Genomic DNA, 19,927 nt, shown 5'->3' on the forward strand with positions numbered 1-19,927 from the left:
CACTAGATTACATATGGTATGAGTATCACTAGGATTAAATGTTATGAGGTTATTACTGATTACATGTGTGGTTATCACTAGATTACATATGGTATGAGTATTACTAGGATTACATGTTATGAAGTTATTACTGATTACATGTGTGGTTATCACTAGATTACATATGGTATGAGTATTACTAGGATTAAATGTTATGAGGTTATTACTGATTACATGTGTGGTTATCACTAGATTACATATGGTATGAGTATTACTAGGATTACATGTTATGAAGTTATTACTGATTACATGTGTGGTTATCACTAGATTACATATGGTATGAGTATTACTAGGATTACATGTTATGAAGTTATTACTGATTACATGTGTGGTTATCACTAGATTACATATGGTATGAGTATTACTAGGATTAAATGTTATGAGGTTATTACTGATTACATGTGTGGTTATCACTAGATTACATATGGTATGAGTATTACTAGGATTACATGTTATGAAGTTATTACTGATTACATGTGTGGTTATCACTATATTACATATGGTATGAGTATTACTAGGATTAAATGTTATGAGCTTATTACTGATTACATGTGTGGTTATCACTAGATTACATATGATATGAGTATTACTAGGATTACATGTTATGAGGTTATTACTGATTACATGTGTGGTTATCACTAGATTACATATGGTATGAGTATTACTAGGATTACATGTTATGAGGTTATTACTGATTACATGTGTGGTTATCACTAGATTACATATGGTATGAGTATTACTAGGATTACATGTCATGAGGTTATTACTGATTACATGTGTACGGTTATCACTAGATTACATATGGTATGAGTATTACTAGGATTACGTGTTAACAATGTTGACACTAGCAACAAACTGGGGGGAAAATCAAGATGAGTAGAAAGGGCACAAACACCTATCTATAATAACAATAGAAACAATATTACCATTAAAACAAAATTGTTTGAGACTACACAAATACCAATATTAACATATTATAAGTATATTCGAACAAAAACTGGGACAAGACAGAAACTGAAAAAGTCCACCTCAGATTCTGTAGGCACATTCTAAATGTGAATAAAAGAACAAGCAACATTGCAGTACGAATGGATACAGGTAGATTACCATTGTTACGCATACTACACTATAATGCAAATCAATATGAATATTACAAAACAAAATGGCACAAAATGAAAGGATTACATGTTGTATGAGTATTACTAGGATTACATGTTGTATGAGTATTACTAGGATTACATGTTGTATGAGTATTACTAGGATTACATGTTGTGGAGGTGTTACTTGTATTACATGTGTGGGTATTACTAGGATAACGTGTGTGGTTATTACTATGGATACATTTTGTGTGGTTATTACTAGGATCACGTGTGTGGTTATTACTATGGATACATTTTGTGTGGTTATTACTAGGATCACGTGTGTGGTTATTACTATGGATACATTTTGTGTAGTTATTACTAGGATCACGTGTGTGGTTATTACTATGGATACATGCTGTGTGGATATTACTAGGATAACGTGTTTGGTTATTACTAGGATTACATGTTGTGTGGTTATTACTAGGATTACATGTTGTGTGGGTATTACTAGAATAACATGTGTGGTTATTACTTTAATTACATGTTGTGTTGTGTTGTGTATAGTAGTTACTGTGGGTCATTTGTAAGAAGTCTGTAATTCTTGTTGTGGTGATGAATGCAGGTGTCATTTACTTTTTTTAGTGGTTATTATAAGTGTGTTTTCAGTTCCTTCAGTATGGTGACACCATTTTCTACAAGTATGCGGCAATGTTCAGGATTCAGTAATATATATCAAATTACTCGGCGTATGAAGGCGACAATGTTGATAACTTTGAGTATTTCTAAGCATGTTTCATATTGTATCTTGATAAACAACTTCTTAAACTAGGAAAAAGTGCGTGTGCGGCACGCATGCGCATTTTCGATTTTTAATATTACTATGTTTGCTGCCAAAATAACGTTTTAACTTTATATAATACAGTATATCATTCTATATCGCCCTATCAAAATATCCAGATTATATCTACATATGAAACGTAGGATATCGTTGAATAGTTGTTATATATATTTATTTGTTTTTATATATATTTATTTGTTTTTATGTATATTTATTTGTTGTTTTCCAGATACGTTGAATTGCAGATCAGAATTGAAATTCACGACATTTAACTTCTACCTTCGAATGTTTTAGTGTCTTAGACTATACCAGTCGCCTTGCATCTCGGGTTCCGTGGCATCAACGTTCGAATCACGTACGTCAAAGATCAGTACACACGGAATACACCTAATTTGACTGAATTCCATGAGGCCATAGATGGGCGCCCTGAGAGATTAGACACACGGACTTAGATAATGAACCGCCACGTAGAGTAAAAGACGTGCGATTAGAAAATCTGTGACATGAGTGAGCTGTATTACTCAAAATGATTTAACGGGTTTTGGTTTAGACATGTTGGTGAGCTTGTCTTCAAAATTGTTTTGTTTTTTATTTGACTAACATTCGTTTAATTTTTGAAAGCTCTAAATTGCTTTAATGTTAATAAGGGAACTGGAAACAAGTGCTTATTTTTTTATTGAATGTCGAAAAGCAACCTCAATCAACAAAACCTTGTTACATAGCCCACCAATTGTTGTTTACTCTGTTGCGAATACACTGAAATAATAAGCGTCTCAATTTCTAGTATTATTCTAATTTTAGAATTGCTGGTTTGTATAATTATTTTGTTATGCATAATGGGTCATATCCACAATACAATTACTACTAAATAAGTATGTGTTAGACAGCAACTGGAGAAGACTGTCGCTTTCTGTCTAATATACCATTAATAATTCACCACATGAAAATTGAAGCCCATTTGTACCAATATATGTGCGCATTTGAGTGTCGCCAAGCAGATCGTCTAATAATTAATGTGCTGGCAACACTGTAATGTAGATGCAAGAAAATGTAAAATAAATGTTGTTTTGTTTTGGCTTTTTATGGAATAAGTTTCAGTATATTTAATATAAAAAAACACATTTTCTAACTCCGTAAAATGTGGTGAGATGTTTTCTGCGATATTAAATATGACTGTATTTTTTTCTGAGCCATCAATAACATTGCATGTAATGTACGAATTTGAAAGTAAGAAAAAGATGTGACGTGATTTCTGTCATATCATAAATACATTGTAATATGTTATAAAGTGCAATAACTTCTGTATCACCCATAAATGTAATAATAAACCCTACTCGCAATGACGATAAACCTTATTTTTAATACCAACCCTATTGTAATATACAAACAATACCTATACGAATAGGGTTGATTATTACATTTAAAGGTTGACACAACATCTCGGCTGCGTAGTTAAATATAATTGGAGCTCATGAGGTGATAACTTGTGATATTTTGGTCAACCGACTATACTAGTAGTTTTGAAGTTTAAAGAAACGTGAATGCTTAGTTCATGTTTGTTTTTGGTTATTTATTCGTATATGTCCATTTACTGCCCCCGTTAGGAAGGGGTATCAGTGGCAGTGGAACTGGAGTGACAATATCATCCACAGCAAGTACATGTCCGTACTGGGATCATGCGGCTATATTGACATTCAGTGCCAAGGTTGAGCGTATCACAACTGTTATCGTCACATAGGTGCTTATAATATTTGCATTTTTCTAGGTTTGGATGAATGCTGATAAACTTGTTATGACTATTTTTATCAACTTTTGCTTACAGCGTTGTATATAATTATATTGAGGAAGCACACCATTTGTATGTTATTAGGGATAGAGGTAAATGTTGTATATGACAGAGTATGCGATGAAAAAGACATAAGTATACTAAGTATTCTAGTTCACCCCTAGACATTACAGGAAATTCCAAAATCATTAGCCATGCATAGCCGGTCAAGTGTCCTGCTTCATTGCAATTATTTCAACCGTATTTAATTTTCCCTTTCTGTATTTATAGTATTGTTTGCTAAGCTTATAAATCAGAGTAGGAGAACAACAAATGGTAGTTTTCGCGTTTTAACCGCCATTGACACCAACTTGAAAGGTATTTTGTGTTGCATTTAACACCAAGTATAGCCTAATGAAAATTTGCATATTTTACCAAAAAGTGAATCAAGATCTGTTAGTAGATATTAAGTCCACAACTAAGAACAACAAAAATATAGAAACAATTGCAATATTTGGCGGGAAGTAGGACCTTCAAAAGTTAACAACCAGAGCACATGTAATTTATTTAAAAGGAAGCATTAACTGAGAATATATATGAAGAGGAGTTGACATGTTATCAAAATGTAGAATCAGAGCGAGATGCCCTGAAGTAAAGTTTAAAGGGCGGTAGTCGTCGCGCCACGCATGCGCGAGATACATGGTCTCATATAAACAAAAATGGCGACTTTGTAACTGAGACGTTAAAGCTTTAAATTAGGAATTTTTAGGTGATTGGAAGGTATCGAAGAAATCACCTGCTGTAATTAGTGCAAGACGCGCCCAGGTCGAACCCCATACTTGTGATATACATTAGAAGAGCGCATTGGATTGTTGGAAAATCAATGTTTATCAACACAAATGTCGCACATGCGCAGCGCGACGACTACCGCCCTTTAAAGTTTAAAGGTCACGTCACGGACAGTGGAATACAAATAATGATCAAAAAAAATATACAAACGTGGATTGTAATACATGTATGTTGTTTATTTTTAATGGGTTGAGTATTTCGATATTCACTGGGTCAGTTTGAGTGTTTTGTCAATCTGTAGTCTGTAGTCTGTTTTGATTATTTACGCACGATCCGATGGTGAAATGAATTATTCATGGAATAATAGTCACATATACTGATAGCGCTGTTTTGCGCGGTTGGGAATCTATTTAATATACAAATATGCTCTCCAATACAATATTGTTTCAGTGTTTTATGTTTAGTTTTTTTCTTCTTCATTCTATTCAAGCTTTTTCTCCTCAATAATCTCATTTATTGTGATCACTCATTTTCATCCAAAATGGCACATCACAAAAAATACTACAGAGAGTTGACGGAGCAACACATACACGCAATTAATGGTGGAATGATTAGAAGATATATTATACGAAGGGAAAGAATTAAAATGGTATTTCAATAAATTCGGGAGTCTGAACCAATCACCATTCCATTATGTTTGGTGCGTGTATCACAGCACGGCATCATGGGGGTATATTGTGTTCGCGTATCACAAGAATAACACAACGCACGTAAATTTCACCGTGCATAATCAATGTTTACTTTCACTTACCTGCTTTGCGTGATACGGGAATTACCAACACAATTTGAAATTTGCCGAGAAAACAGTTTTTAGAGTAGTACCATGCATTGCGTTAACTCGCTCACACGCACACTAGCATTTGCACGAAAATAATGTATTGAATACCATGCATAGAAGTGTCCAAACGCATTTTACAACGAGAAAACAATCTGAAAACCAATTAGAGACATTTATTTCCGACAAAGCCCGTATCCGGGCAGTTTCATTGTAACCTCAAATGGATACGTATTTATTCATTGTTCCTAAAAATAAGCGAACATTAGTGGCATGTTGGTGATTCGAGACAGCAGTTGAGTTTCTCAAGCCGTAGTTTACTACACAACATCAGAATCGACATGCTTCAAAAATACTTCACCTTCATACTTACAAGGACATTGTCTCAATATTATATTCCGCATTTGGTGTAATTTATTGCAATTTTAACCATCTGTTACGCGATCTAATAGCTAGCTACTTAATAGCTCTTTTCGTATAAAAGAATAATATGGTCAAGGTTGCTATAGTATTTTTATGTTATTTTCTGGTTTGGTTTGACCATCTTGAACTTGCCCGTTAACCGCGATTACCAACTATTTTTCTGACTAAATAACTTGGTTCTGACGAAATTCTATTATAATCACGTTATAACAAATGTAAAACATTTGATAAAAATCTATCAGCAACCACATATTATGTCCGTTTAATTCAAAATTAACACTGAATGAGGGAAAAAGCTACAATAAAATCTCTTCACCAAAATTTTAGCGGGGTAAAAAAATTTCTGTTACATTTTGCTCACGTTCGCGTGCACGTAATGTTTATTTATCCTTTATACCTAACTATACGGAGACAGCGTTTGAGTGTAATTAGAGTGGCTGCCACGTTACAAAACATACACGCCAAATTATTTTGCAATATTTTATCAAAAATTAGGGCTCACGTTACGAATGTTAATGCATACATTTCTCCGTGTCAATTTCATAATGCCTAGCTTCTGTTGGATTCTGTTGACTTTCGGATTTAATTCGAAAGATCTGCGTAAACTGCGTAAATATTTTAATATCCAAAATGTGTTCCTTCTACCATCCAATCCAATATTTCATTTTCACGTCATAAAATCGCGGAAAAATTCCATGGCAACGACACTGCCAGTATAAACATTAAACTTAATTGTTTAAAAGTCTATTATTACACATTTTCCCCCGACGAAACGAATAAATTGCAGATAGTGCAAGAGATATGAATCTGGTCGCGCGAGCGTACATATGGCACCCTCACTTTCAGGTTTTCTTTTTTTCCATTGTCGTCTCCATCTCCAATAATACATTGATTCCACATTCAAACTGAAAGCAACAACCATATTTTTAAGAGCTCATGATGAATTTAAGCCGGACAATTATCTCACTATCGACAGGAAATTGCAGAAAGATTGATCTGAATTTGGATAAATATGATGGTTGTCCCGCGGATGCCTTATTTCCGACGGAGACATGCATTGGTTGGCCCGGGTCACGTGACAATTAATAAAGAGCGGGTGCTGACAAAGACAGTGCATTGGGCTGGCATCGACGCACAGTGGGTACTCCGTAAGGTTTCAGCTTCAAAGATAATTTCCCCTGAGTACAATATCCACTCATTCACATGTACAAGCAGTTGACTGCTCATCTAGCGAACTACCGGGATTTCTACGCGTAAGTTATTCGGCGGCTTACTCCGGGCGTGAGGACTGAACTCAATAATTATTTTGTCATCTTCCCTGAAAATCTTTGCATTTTATTTTATTAGTTTATGAAATGGATTCTCGGATATGTATTATTTTGGTACATTCCAAAATTGATATTTAAAGGGCGGCAGTCGTCTCGCCGCGTCCTGTTCGATATGGGACTCATAGCGACGTATACAACGCGTGTAAAATACATTGTTTATTTACATGAAATTCGAACACGCGCTACGCAACGACCACCGCGCTTTAATCGAGTACATTTCAGAAAATGAGCTCAGCAGTCGAAAACTTCTACGTACATTTAAATCTGCAGCTCACCGATCATATATTTTATATATACAATTTAGTTTTCGTGTTCAGCCTTGGACGCCAATTTGAAAGACAACTTGCATTGCCTTTAACACAAAATATAACAGGATGACAATTTGCATATTTTACCAAAAGTGGATCAAGACATGTTAGTAGTCAATTGCATAGCTATTTAGAAACGACCAAGCGTGTACGTTTCTCGGTGCACACAGCCATTTAGAGCTGCAGCTCTTCGACCAGAGCGTAATATGTTTATTTCTCGATGTGCATAGCCATTTAGAGCTGCAACTCACCAACCAGAGCGTACTAGTATATGTATATTTCTCAGTGTATGTAGTCATATTTCATTCAAGTCGTCAATTACACAGGTCATTTAATAAACTCTACGCAAAACATTCAACATAATTTGATCAAACAAAAAGAGACGATGATGGTTTTAATCACACTCGCTTCCACATTGGTGATTTTAGGGACGGACCAATAGAAGGACTGTGCCTTTCCCATTCATGAGTGATTGGAATACATAATTCGTTGGAATAGATGGAACATGCTTCTTGTTCGTTGATATCTGTACATCAATTGAACACCTAAATCACTGTTGTGCATACAGTTCAGAAAATTAATATACTTTTACAATTGCATCCACATACTTCTATGAAGTTTGTAATTTACAATATTGTTCACACCTCATTTGAACAGTATTAATAGCTATCAATCCATGTATTGTGAAGAGGTCTGGGCAAAATATTTTCCCACTTTATTATGCGAAGTCAACTAGTATTTCGCCTGACAGCAATGAAATACCCATTCTCTAGAAAATATTTCACATATGCTTTTGTCTACCAAGAAATTTGTGATTTTTAGTCTGCATGAATATATATATATCGTTTTGTACAAGAAAGAGGATCAAGCTTGCGCCCCTCCCCCCCAAAAAAACAAACACATAAATAGTTACTCAAAAATCTTGAATACATTGCACAGAGTAGTTCACGTTGCATGCCTTATTGCTTCGCTGCATCTGTTCTTTAGTATTGATACGAGACAGAATTGACCCATGTTTGACTTGATAGGTTAATTGCTGGGATGCATCAACTGTCATTAACTGCTGAACACTATACCGGTTGTAGGTTATATATTTCCTAAAGCTTAATGCCTTACACAACTTGCGTAGTATTAAATGCCTACATCTCGATAGCAGGTTACATGACAACTCCATGTGCTTCAAGAATATAGAATCACGCGACAACTTACGAAAACAGTGAAATCAATACCCGAATAGCGTTTCTAGTCACGTGGTTCATGACCATGTGGAATGCCCCAAACTCAATGTATGATCCATTAGTGTTGGCTATCCACAGAATTCCAATCTTCGGATTTCAGACATGTCAATGACGTACGTACGCTCGTAACATCATGGTACAAGTCAATAAGTTATATTACAACGACACGACATTGATCAAGTCTTGTTTACTTTGAATGACCCTTGATTTTTCTTCAGGTGACCTCAGGCTGTATTCATATCAGAGAAATTTCATATTTATTTGTTTGTATCGTGCTTGGGTAAACAAACGTTGTCATTCAGATGACAATTGCTCTTTGTGATGTTGGCGTTTGTATGATCAGTTCCAGAACTTCATCGTTTATTACAGGCATTTTGCATCACAGCTACTAGTAGTATAATGTTTAATAGATCCTAGATGTAAATGGACGCCGAGATCTTGTTCAGAATGAGAGAACCACGAGAATAAATTGTTTTTGTCTCATAAATTGTGGACGCGATGAAATGAAAGACGGCAACACTGTTTCTCGCTCTAATATCAGACTAGTAATACAAGTCTGAGCTCTGATGTATATTCACTGAGCTGGGACGCGAATATGCTGTGACCATACGGAAGTTGTAGATGTTAATTACACAACCGGGTTACAAATAACTGATTAGTTGGTTTAATGAATATTTATAATTAGTGAAATATTCAATAGAGCGGGAACACCGTCGGAATTCGATTACGGGTCTTGTGTCCCGTAAGGCACTTGTGCATTTGTGCGCCGAATTTCTGTCACAACATCTGAATTCACCATTATTTAATAAATTTGTTTAGTCATTTTTAGAGTTACTAGAAGAAGTGCACATTGCTGAAACAGTTATTTACTGTCGAAACGACATCGTGGTGTGGATGCATTCAGAATGAAATCAAAAATGATCGACGAAATTGACACAACAGAGCAACACGCATGTGCCGATGCATTTCGTATTTGTGATTATTAAAGAGCGGTAGTCGTCGCGCCACGCATGCGCGAGATACTAGTATATGGGTCTCATATAAACAAAGATGGCGACTTTGACTGTTGTGCAGATCAACGTGTACAAACATTTCCAAGCTATAATTAAATAATTTTTAGTTGATTGGAAGGTATCGAAAGAGTCACCGGCGGTATTCAGTGTCGCGCCCAGGACAAACCTCATACTTGTGAATTCCATTTAAAGAGCGCATTGGATTGTGGGAATATCAATGTTCATCAAAACAAATGTCGCACATGCGCAGCGCGACGACCACCGCGCTTTAAGCTGGTCACAGGCTGGTACGATAAGTTGGCAGGCGGTTACTTTTTTTAGCAACCGTGGTGTACAGAATGTAGATGTAGTAATCTTCACTGATAAAACATCCAGACAATGGTCGCATTATGGGTTAGACACAAACGGAGCCAAGATCTCGTGGGAAGTAAGAAAACCACAGAACCATTTTTAGCCCTCAAAAAGTATCTCTCAGGGGAACAGGGTCACTGTTTTAGAAGCAAAAAGTATCGTGACGCTCTAACTCTCGCGATATATCGGCAGCCAGTTGCGTCCTAGCAATCATGTGACGATCCTTTATCAATGAAATCTACAAAATTGTATATTAATGGAGGGAAAAATATATGTTCGGTTGAAGAAATGAACACCCCTCGTCCTGGCCAATGACGTGTACCACGGGGGGGGGGGGAGGCACAAAGTATCGAGGGCTGGATAACTGTGTTTTCTATTATTGACAGCATGATGTTTGTTTCACACATTTTGTAACAGCTGATTTATTTTGAAAAGTCAGTTCGATTTCAACAAATACAGTTAGAAATCAGCTCAACTCAAGCCTCTCTAAGGTCTGCTAGTATGCGGGAAAACTAAACTCAATGTTTCCATGGAAACGCATCCGGTTACGTTCCTGTCATCGCCATCCCACCTTGCCTTTGGTGTTAACGCCCTTTCATTGGCTAACAGAGAAGTTGATGCTCAAGTGGATGGGAGGGGGGGGCGATCGTGGAATGAACACGCATTGTAAATTAACTAAATATGATTATTACAAAATTGCAGCCAATCTGAAATTGATTACAGTTCGCTGTGAATAATAATATTTTTGTTCATTGCGAATAATTTATGAGATGAGATGTGGTGTACTAGTATCCTGAGACGACTGAGCACGGAGCATAGTTCCGAATACATGTCAGTTTTCATTTACTATTGTGAAATCACAATGATTTTAATCAAAACCAGACAACACATGATACACCGTGAGCTGTAGATTTCACACATACAATATTGGGCCAGAAAGGGATTTTACATACAATCGCCATGGAGACATGTTTCTAATATAGCGAAAATTGGTACGAAAATCAGAAAAACAGCGAAAAATGTACAAGATCAGACGTTTCGGGTTACCTGTCAGCTGCTCAGGAAAAAAAAAACAATTATTTTTTTAAAAATCTAAGAAGGGGGAATGGTGAACCGGGTGAAATATCCCGGATATACTCACACGGATGAAGTCTGCTTTAACTGATATCTGAGAGTTCCAGGAACTGAAGCACGTGATCGTATTATTTTCATTAGTGTACATTTCCCTGACGAGGTGGAGAAACTCTTCTCAGTTTGTGGGTCGTAATCGACTTCCGTTAAAATAATCAACTCACAGACCACTTTTCAAAAAATGCTTTTTGAATCATTTTTATATTTGGGAAATGTTGATTACCTAATTCTTAATAAAATATTATTTCTGAAAATGTTAATTACTAAAGAAAAAACTAGCTTTTCTTTTGACAGATTTTTGCAGTCACGTGATATTGCATGACTATTCACTTTTGAGACATGTTTTAATTAGCACTGTTCTCCGAAATTTAACCTCTACTTTGTTTACTAATTTTGATTTTGCAAATTTCGTAAATAGGAACTGAAACAATCGATGGGCTATACCATTTGTTGAGGGGTGGCAGCTTAGGATTGCGCACTCTAACACGCAGAGAAACAACTGCCTGAAAAATATATTCAAGTTCTCCACTTTTTGGAGACATAGCCATGGTTTTTGATTTTTCCTAATTATTACAACCTCAAAATTAAATTGTAGTTTCTTGGCGACCTCAATGATGAACGTAGTTGTTGGGCACATTTCACAAGAACGGTGTGATCTAACTTTTCGTTCAATTGGGAACTGGTTAATGTAAACTGCAAAACATAGTCATTGTCCGAGGTGTAATCATTTTTTGTTTAAAGCGCGGTGGTCGTCGCGCAGCGCGTGTTCGAATTTCATGTAAATAAACAATGTATTTTATACGCGTTGTATACGTCGCTATGAGTCCCATATCGAACAGGACGCGTCGTGACGACTGCCGCGCTTTAACTATTATTGGTTTAATTGTTGAAAGCCAAGTAATATTTGTTTCGTGGCATGTTTTTTATAACTGTATATAAAACGTGAGAGACATATACATACAAACAAACGGACAGACGAAAGCGAGTGGACAGGCAAAGATACATTCAGACAGACAATATTTAGGAAGAGATGAATGTTACATATCTAGTAATAGTACGATTATCACTAGATTATATGGGCGACAGAGAGAAAGACGGGAACCACCAGCGGGTTTGGCACTGAATGGGAAACAAAAAGATGAAGACAGTGTAGGACAGACACGGGAGAAATATATAAAGATCTGCCTTGGGGTATTAATCGTCACGTGGGGTGCGAGATTTTGGGAGCAATGATTATCAAAGATTTAGTACGATAATTATTCCACTTGGAAGGGGTTTTATAATCCTATGCTGCTGCCCTTGGCTCTTTAGCAAATGAAAAACTGGGAATCTATTTCCGATGGTTCGTTCTATACATTTAATGCACGTATTCATTGTCTGCCCTTGCAAACATTATTAATGGAACAGTAAGGTTGGGTTTGTATATAGCACGGTGCCTTCAGGTAATATGGAACAAAATTAAGGAACAACTCCATATGTTGGGGAAATTATTTGACAACATAATATAGTAATTGTCATGGAAATTGGCTATTCTCACCAAATTCAAGCTCCCTCAATACAAATTTACTTAAAGTACGAAGGGAGAGGCTACATCATCGCCTATCACCATTCCAGTCACGTACCGCATTCTACTCAAATGCAATAAATTCGCTAAAGGGGGAAACCGAATGTCAGTTCTTGTCAGATTTCAATGTTAATTTCATCTTCCTATTGTTGGATATTCCCAGTCCCACCTGATGTGAAATGGACACCGTGTTCTTCAATTTCTTTTGTTTGGTTCAACTGAACTGAACTGGTTCAATATTCGTAATGTTGTTTTCCTCTTTTTTTTAGTGTTGCACCATGTTGTCTTGACAGCAAATGTTATTTTGTACGAATCGTTAATAGCCTTCTCGTCAAGTAGAAATGTTTCCAGCAATGCGTCATCGATTTGATCCGAGACAAAATAGAGCAATAATCAAGACAAAAAAAATCAAACCATTTTCCCCATTTTGGCAAATTGAGTTAATAGATAATGAAATATATGCTTGGTAGATGGACGAGATAATAATATACAGGCTCGCGGTGAGCTGGCGCGGTCTCTCGACACAACCAATCAGTGTCCCCGGACAGTGTTAGTTGCGGCACGGAATACCAAAGGCGGATCATGAAAGGCGGATTCGACGCCAACATGCGATATTGTGTGCTATTCTAATCTGTCAAAATTTCCCTGGAAAATACATTTTGTTATTTTTGTCTCGTGTCTGTTATGAATTAGTCATATCGAACAATACGAATTATTCAACAAGCACAAATCTACTTAAAATTTAAACTCGCAATAAAATCTAAATATTAAGTTGGATAAAAAAGTATTATTTTTTTTACAAAATCAACACATAATAATCGATTTTTTATCAAGTGACCTGAGCTTTTACAGAATTAACGAAATAGGGACTATTTAACATATCACTGAACATACTACCGACGTGTGAAAAAAATCAATACCATAAAAGCTAATTTCCCGAGGCATTTTGCCAAATTTCACGGTTTAATTAATATGATGGATTACGTAGTTTTTTTTTCTAAATAAAACAACAAAAACACAGATTCAAGACACACGAACGGGCATAATTGTATTACCTCCCCACCTCTCAAATAAACATGGTGACGTTTAATAAAATATGGCGATGCTCGGTGTGCGCTGTCGCATCCTATCCAATACAGATCAGAACGAGAGTAAGTCTCTGATAGTCAGATCACAGTGTGACAGCCAATAATAGGAGCGAACTGAAGCCCATTTATAAATTTGTCACGTCTACGCGCATAAGCTTGAATAATGGGATATATTGAAACGAACAACATGTCCCATCGATAGTGAGTAATGTTCATTTCCCGTCGGTGTCAATAACGTCGTACATTGCACACACAGACTGGGGCTCTTTTCTCCGATTTAGCTGAATTGGAACAGTTGGTTGAAGGATGTATTACGGAGGCTTAGAACTGGCGCCGAGTAGAGCGCATACATATCAGCTATCATTTCCCTTCAGGCAGTTCTTTTTTTTTTCATGAGAAAAATCGAAACAGACGTGGATTCATGGAATGTGTAATTTTATTAATTCCAAAGTGATGTCGCAGTGCGGACAACGCTAAAACACGCCTAATTCAGATGTGACGAGTATATATATAGAGAGAGATTATCTTGAGCGAGTGAATAGGGTGGCGTTTCTTAATTAGATTGCAACTAGAGCAGGAAAATAGAGGCCTATGCATTCACCCGATAACTTGAATACACTTACTAATAGATGGAGGTGATTTACTATCCTAAATAAAATATAAAAAGGAAAGCGAACCGTCGAAACGTTCCTTTCGCTACGCATTCATATTATCTGCAATGACCGATCACCACGTCGTGAAATTTTACAAGATTCGGTGCAGAGCATTAAAAAATTCCAAGGGTTAATGCTAGATTTGTTTTTTATTCAATTTGTTTCATTTCCAGTTTTGGGAAATCTATTATTTCTTTGTTTGAATAAACTGTACATATTTTGTATTTATTCCTACCCGGAATATTGTTTACACACAGACGAAAATCCCCGCTACCATTATCACATAATTTATAATGGCCCACCCCTTATTTTGAATCATACGGGGGAGACAACACAATGTGCAATTTTCATTTTGCATGAACATCGGCAACGAGGTGTTAAGCATTTGAATCACTGTATTGGAGGCTATCTGCCAGACATGGTTTGTTGCGATCTTGCTAAACAAAGATTTCTTGTTCTGTGAAAAAAGAAAAGACACAACGTCCGAATTAATTTCGGAAAATTGGTCGATATTCAGAAATGGTAATCAGTTTATCATATTATTTATATGGGTCAGTGGTGTTCATTTACTACTTAGTCGTACGTTTATTCATTAATTCAAGGTGGGAAGTTGATAAACAAAAATTTGCAGTAAAAAAACTAACTTTGGGCAGATAACTAGAACAACTAGTTTCATAACACGCCTGAAAAAATGCATGAAAATGTGAAGATGTTACAGATTTTTTTAACAACGAGTTGGATAATTTGTTCCCGTTAAATTGGAAATGCGTACCAACTAACTACCAACTACACATTAAAGTCCCAGATATAGGTTATAACAAAATGTCATTCTCTTAATATTATCATGCTTTATTCGAATTATTTCGAACACTGTTAACACAGCTTTTCTCAAAAAATATATATAAGCACATCCAGATGTGAAAAAGTGCACACACGTTTAAATAAACCGTACTCTTTGTCTTCCTTTTAGCGTTAGGCTTACTCTCGTATTTGCAGCTGGCAGACTCACCCATGCGTGCGTAAAACCAGTAACATTTGGGATTTCTAGAATGGGGACATGCTGGTACGGCCTCTAGATACACAGACACGACACACACGGCGTTTCTGTCCGTCTAGTCTCGACCAGATAAATGTATCAGCCAGCGCAGCCAACAACCATTGATTTTTTTTTTCATTTCCTCTGCCCTATCATTGAAAACGCCGTGTATGTGTCGCCAAATTAACCTAATAACGGGCATTGTGGTACTAATATAACTATTGTAACGTTGATAATTACATCGCACGGGTCGCAACAATGGATACGCGTGATAACATAAAAGCAGACGCCAACTTAACACTAACGGGAGGTAATACACACTACCATACGGCGTCCTCGGCATAAGTCGACGGGACGCATTAGTATGGTTTCCCAAAATATAAAGAACAGGGAGGTGAGCAGAGCAGAGTGGGATCATGGCGACAGTGCAACATGTCCCAGCGCCCGTAATTGCGCTTTAAAATAGTCTACAATTCTCTTAATGGCAATCAACATCCAACATCGCTGCCAAGATTGCATCCAATTTCTATGATCGCTTCCATGATGAAAGTGTTATTTTAAACCACCTACGGCGATTTGTAATGTGAATACCAAGTAGGAGTCAGGGGTAGTAATTCTGACGTGTGTGCTTAGAAGGGGTGTGCACGGAGACGAGAATACGATATATTGGATCCAATCTTCATTAATGGGTTTGGCGAAACGCTTGCAGGTAATATTGGCGGAGGCATTCGATTGGTTTGGCGAAAGAAGTGATGACCTTCAGTTTACCAAACAATGATTGTGAAAATGAAGCAGGGGAATACATTAGCCACTTTATGTACTGAATTCACACTTAAATTGAAAACCTTTTTGTTCCCGCATTTTTGTCGGTTGTTGCATCTTTATTTTACATTACATAGATGTACTAATACGATTATGAATATTTTATTTGACATAAAATGAAATATACGTAATATAACATCGAAGGTCAATTACATAAACAACGTAAATAATCGGATCCTCATCATGAATACATACGGCTTACGAACACGTTATCTTCAGTTTAGGCAGCACTTCACAGCACAGTTCTTCTTAACACTTTTTCAGAAACTTCTTATTGGGTAGTCGACGCTTTTGGTGATAGATATATAGGTAAATTAACTTTGCTATATCCTTTCACGAACAAATCGCATTACTCCTTTTTTATATCGTTATTAGCAAAATTAATAACACGTCAATTTATACAATTATTTTTTTCAAAGCAACATAGGGAAACAATTACTAGTACCCACCTGCATGAACACTTAGATGTTTACCCAGAATGCAGAATAAAACATTCTAAGGCGTTCTAAACACTTCAAAACTATGAAAGTGAGATAGAAAAGATGGTTGCCAATTGTTTACCAAATAAGTAGCCGAAGTCCCTATGTAATAAGCGTGAATAACTGGAGTGGCCAAGTGCTCTCAGTTCGTTAAATAGGTAAATGAAGTAATTGACACTTACTGGGTCGCCTTTACCAGACATGAGTCACGCTGTGCATATTAAAACACTGTTGAAGCTTATTTAAATGGTTAGGGGTGGTCTCTAAAAAAAGACGTATCTTTGTGTGATCAAAGGCCATTTGTATTTTTTTTTAAATAGACGCAGTGTCCGCCCGGTATATTTACAAGTGAACATAAAACGCTTGATAAATTATTGGCTTAAAATAAAAATAAAAATATTCTCTGGGTAACAGGAGAGAAAAGTATATTAAAATATGTAAATGCAAACAATGAGTGGGAAAGCCAACATCTGCAAAATGCTGCCTCTGTAACAAAACAGTTTATGGACAATCTCCAAATTTAACAGTCAAGAAAAAATGCATGATGACAATAAAGACAAAAACCAAATTACAGAATGCAAAACAAAATGCTGCTCGTATGAGGAGTATCTGTCAACAATAAAAAACTCTAAACATAGATCAACACTAACAAAACTAAGAATTAGTGCCCATGTTCTACAAATAGAAATGGGTCACTATAATAAATTATATACATGCAAAAGACTTAGACGAAATTAAAGATGAAAAGCATTTTCTTCTAAATTGTATGAAAATGAAAGAAACCAGCTAAACAATGAGTCAAAAATATCACTGCCAAACACGACAGATGAAGAAAAAATTATAGCAATATGGTGAGCAATAATGAGAATAAAAGAATTATAAAACTAGCTAAATACATTATGAATGTTTCAAAATTAGAGAAAATAACATGAAAAAGCCTTCATTGTATTTTAATAAACCACAATATTAATATCGAGGCATAACTGCAAGGTTTTCCTGTGATTATCAAAAACTATATTTATTGTATTATATATTGATCTCTTCAAGTTTGTATTGTTAATTTGTTTACTTAATTTTTTTTAATTTTATTTATTTATATTTTTTTATATTTCATCCTCACTTTATTGTTATTTAACTCAAGATCCTATAAAGGATACGATATAAATAAAGTTTATTATTATTATTATTATTATTATTATTATTACAAAATGACGGACACACAGTCAGTTTTAAACAGTTCAATCACACTAGTAACTATAGTAACGGACCACGAGTTCCCGACAAAGTAACCACGGGGAAGCAGCCTTTATAGAGAATGGTTCCCTATAAATGAATGGACACTCTTCATACATCATGTGACGTCACATTTACAGAGGCGGGTTTGAGCATGGTTAATAGCAGAGTATATATCAATAATTATTAGTATCACAGTAGATTCGCTTGATTCGTCATTACAATTTAATTTATGTACGATTTAATTTATTCACATTGTATTTTCTATATGTAATCTCATCCTGATGAGAATATGACGTCATTGAATATTTATTCGCAACTGAAATGATACTTGATCTATTGTTGTGATCCCCATGGTGCACGTGATACCCAGTTTGATGACGTCGGCAAAGTGTAGACACGTCAAGTTCGCAAGTCACCCACGTGTGTACACGTGTATCCTATTTGCACCATTAAAGTGACTCCAGCTCTTCATGGTTTGACAGTTCTTCATATTTACCGACTACGTGAGACAAATATATTGATATTGGTAAGACTTTCTCGAGAGAATATAACACGTATAACTAGGTACAAATATGGTGGTTTTGATGACGTGCACGATTCGCTATCACGTGATTCTGACGTCTGTAAATAATATCTTACAAATGGTCAATACATGTACATGCACTATCATTTTTATCATTGGTTTATTATTGTACACGATGTCTTTGATATTTGCCACTGGCCGCTAATCATAAACAACGCGTAGAAAAATGTAGCTATTATCAGAAAGGGCCACCAGAGACAGCGTGGACGGAGATCAATCAAAAACATGATTGCCACCAATCATGGAACAGTACAGTGTTTTTAAATAATGCCCCCGGCCAACTGTCAGAAGCAACCTAATTATTGAGTGCTATTAAATCCACACTAATATAATATGGAATTAAATTGACACAATACATGAAACAGAAGCAATTACACAGTCAGTGCCATCATTATACATGTGGGAAAAAGATGAGATTTTCTCTTCTACAATGATTTAGCTTCATATAAAATGCCGATCTAATCCTCAACTTGGAGATGCTTTGTCGTAAGGTAATTAGAGTAGCATGCCGATTAATCACAGTATTTGATCGCTATCCGTGATTGGAGGACTGTGGTTTGAGTCACGGTTCCTAAAAAAGATTTAATTTTTTAGTAATCGTGTTTGAGTGTAACACGTGAATCAGTAATAATTATATATGGCCAGTGCTTGTAGATATTGATAGTCGTCGTAAAATGTTCACGCGTGTGTGCGGAAATATTACCTCCAATCACAGTCCCTATGACTGTGCTCAAATTATGGAAGACTGTGACAATTACACCTTTCAATGCGGTGTATTTGTGCCGAGTGACGACGATTGGGTCCCCCGCAGGGTCCAGTCTGGTAATATAATATATAATGGCGCGGGTTTCTAGGTGCATTTTCGTTAAATTTAAAAAAATGGGACCAAAATAGACTAACATTAATCGGTTAATGTGAAGGCAGTGACTTAGTCACATTCACCTTGATCGGCTATCGGGACGGGTCGGAATCTCAGACAACTATATCTGAGGTAGAATCGAAAAGGGATAAACGGTTTACGGCTATTACAACTTATTAATATAATCCGGTATTAATACAATCCGATTTCTTTGAAACTCGGAAACGCGGTTGTCGAGACAATGTATTTGTCATCACACAACATCGGAAGACAACGCGAATTCATCATATTAATTGACCGTGACTGCCACTTGTGAAATCGAGTTGACTGCAATGCACTCGTAAATATTATACAACAGTATGTGGTTCTGTATGTGTATATAGTTCTACCGCATATAGGCACATACCCAATAAAAATGAAACGAGATGAAATGAGAGAACACGGTATATGCGTGGTGTTAACAGAAA

Source organism: Saccoglossus kowalevskii, chromosome 13 (genome assembly GCF_978046115.1).
Source record: "Saccoglossus kowalevskii chromosome 13, keSacKowa6.1, whole genome shotgun sequence".
Taxonomy (NCBI): Eukaryota; Metazoa; Hemichordata; class Enteropneusta; family Harrimaniidae; genus Saccoglossus; species Saccoglossus kowalevskii.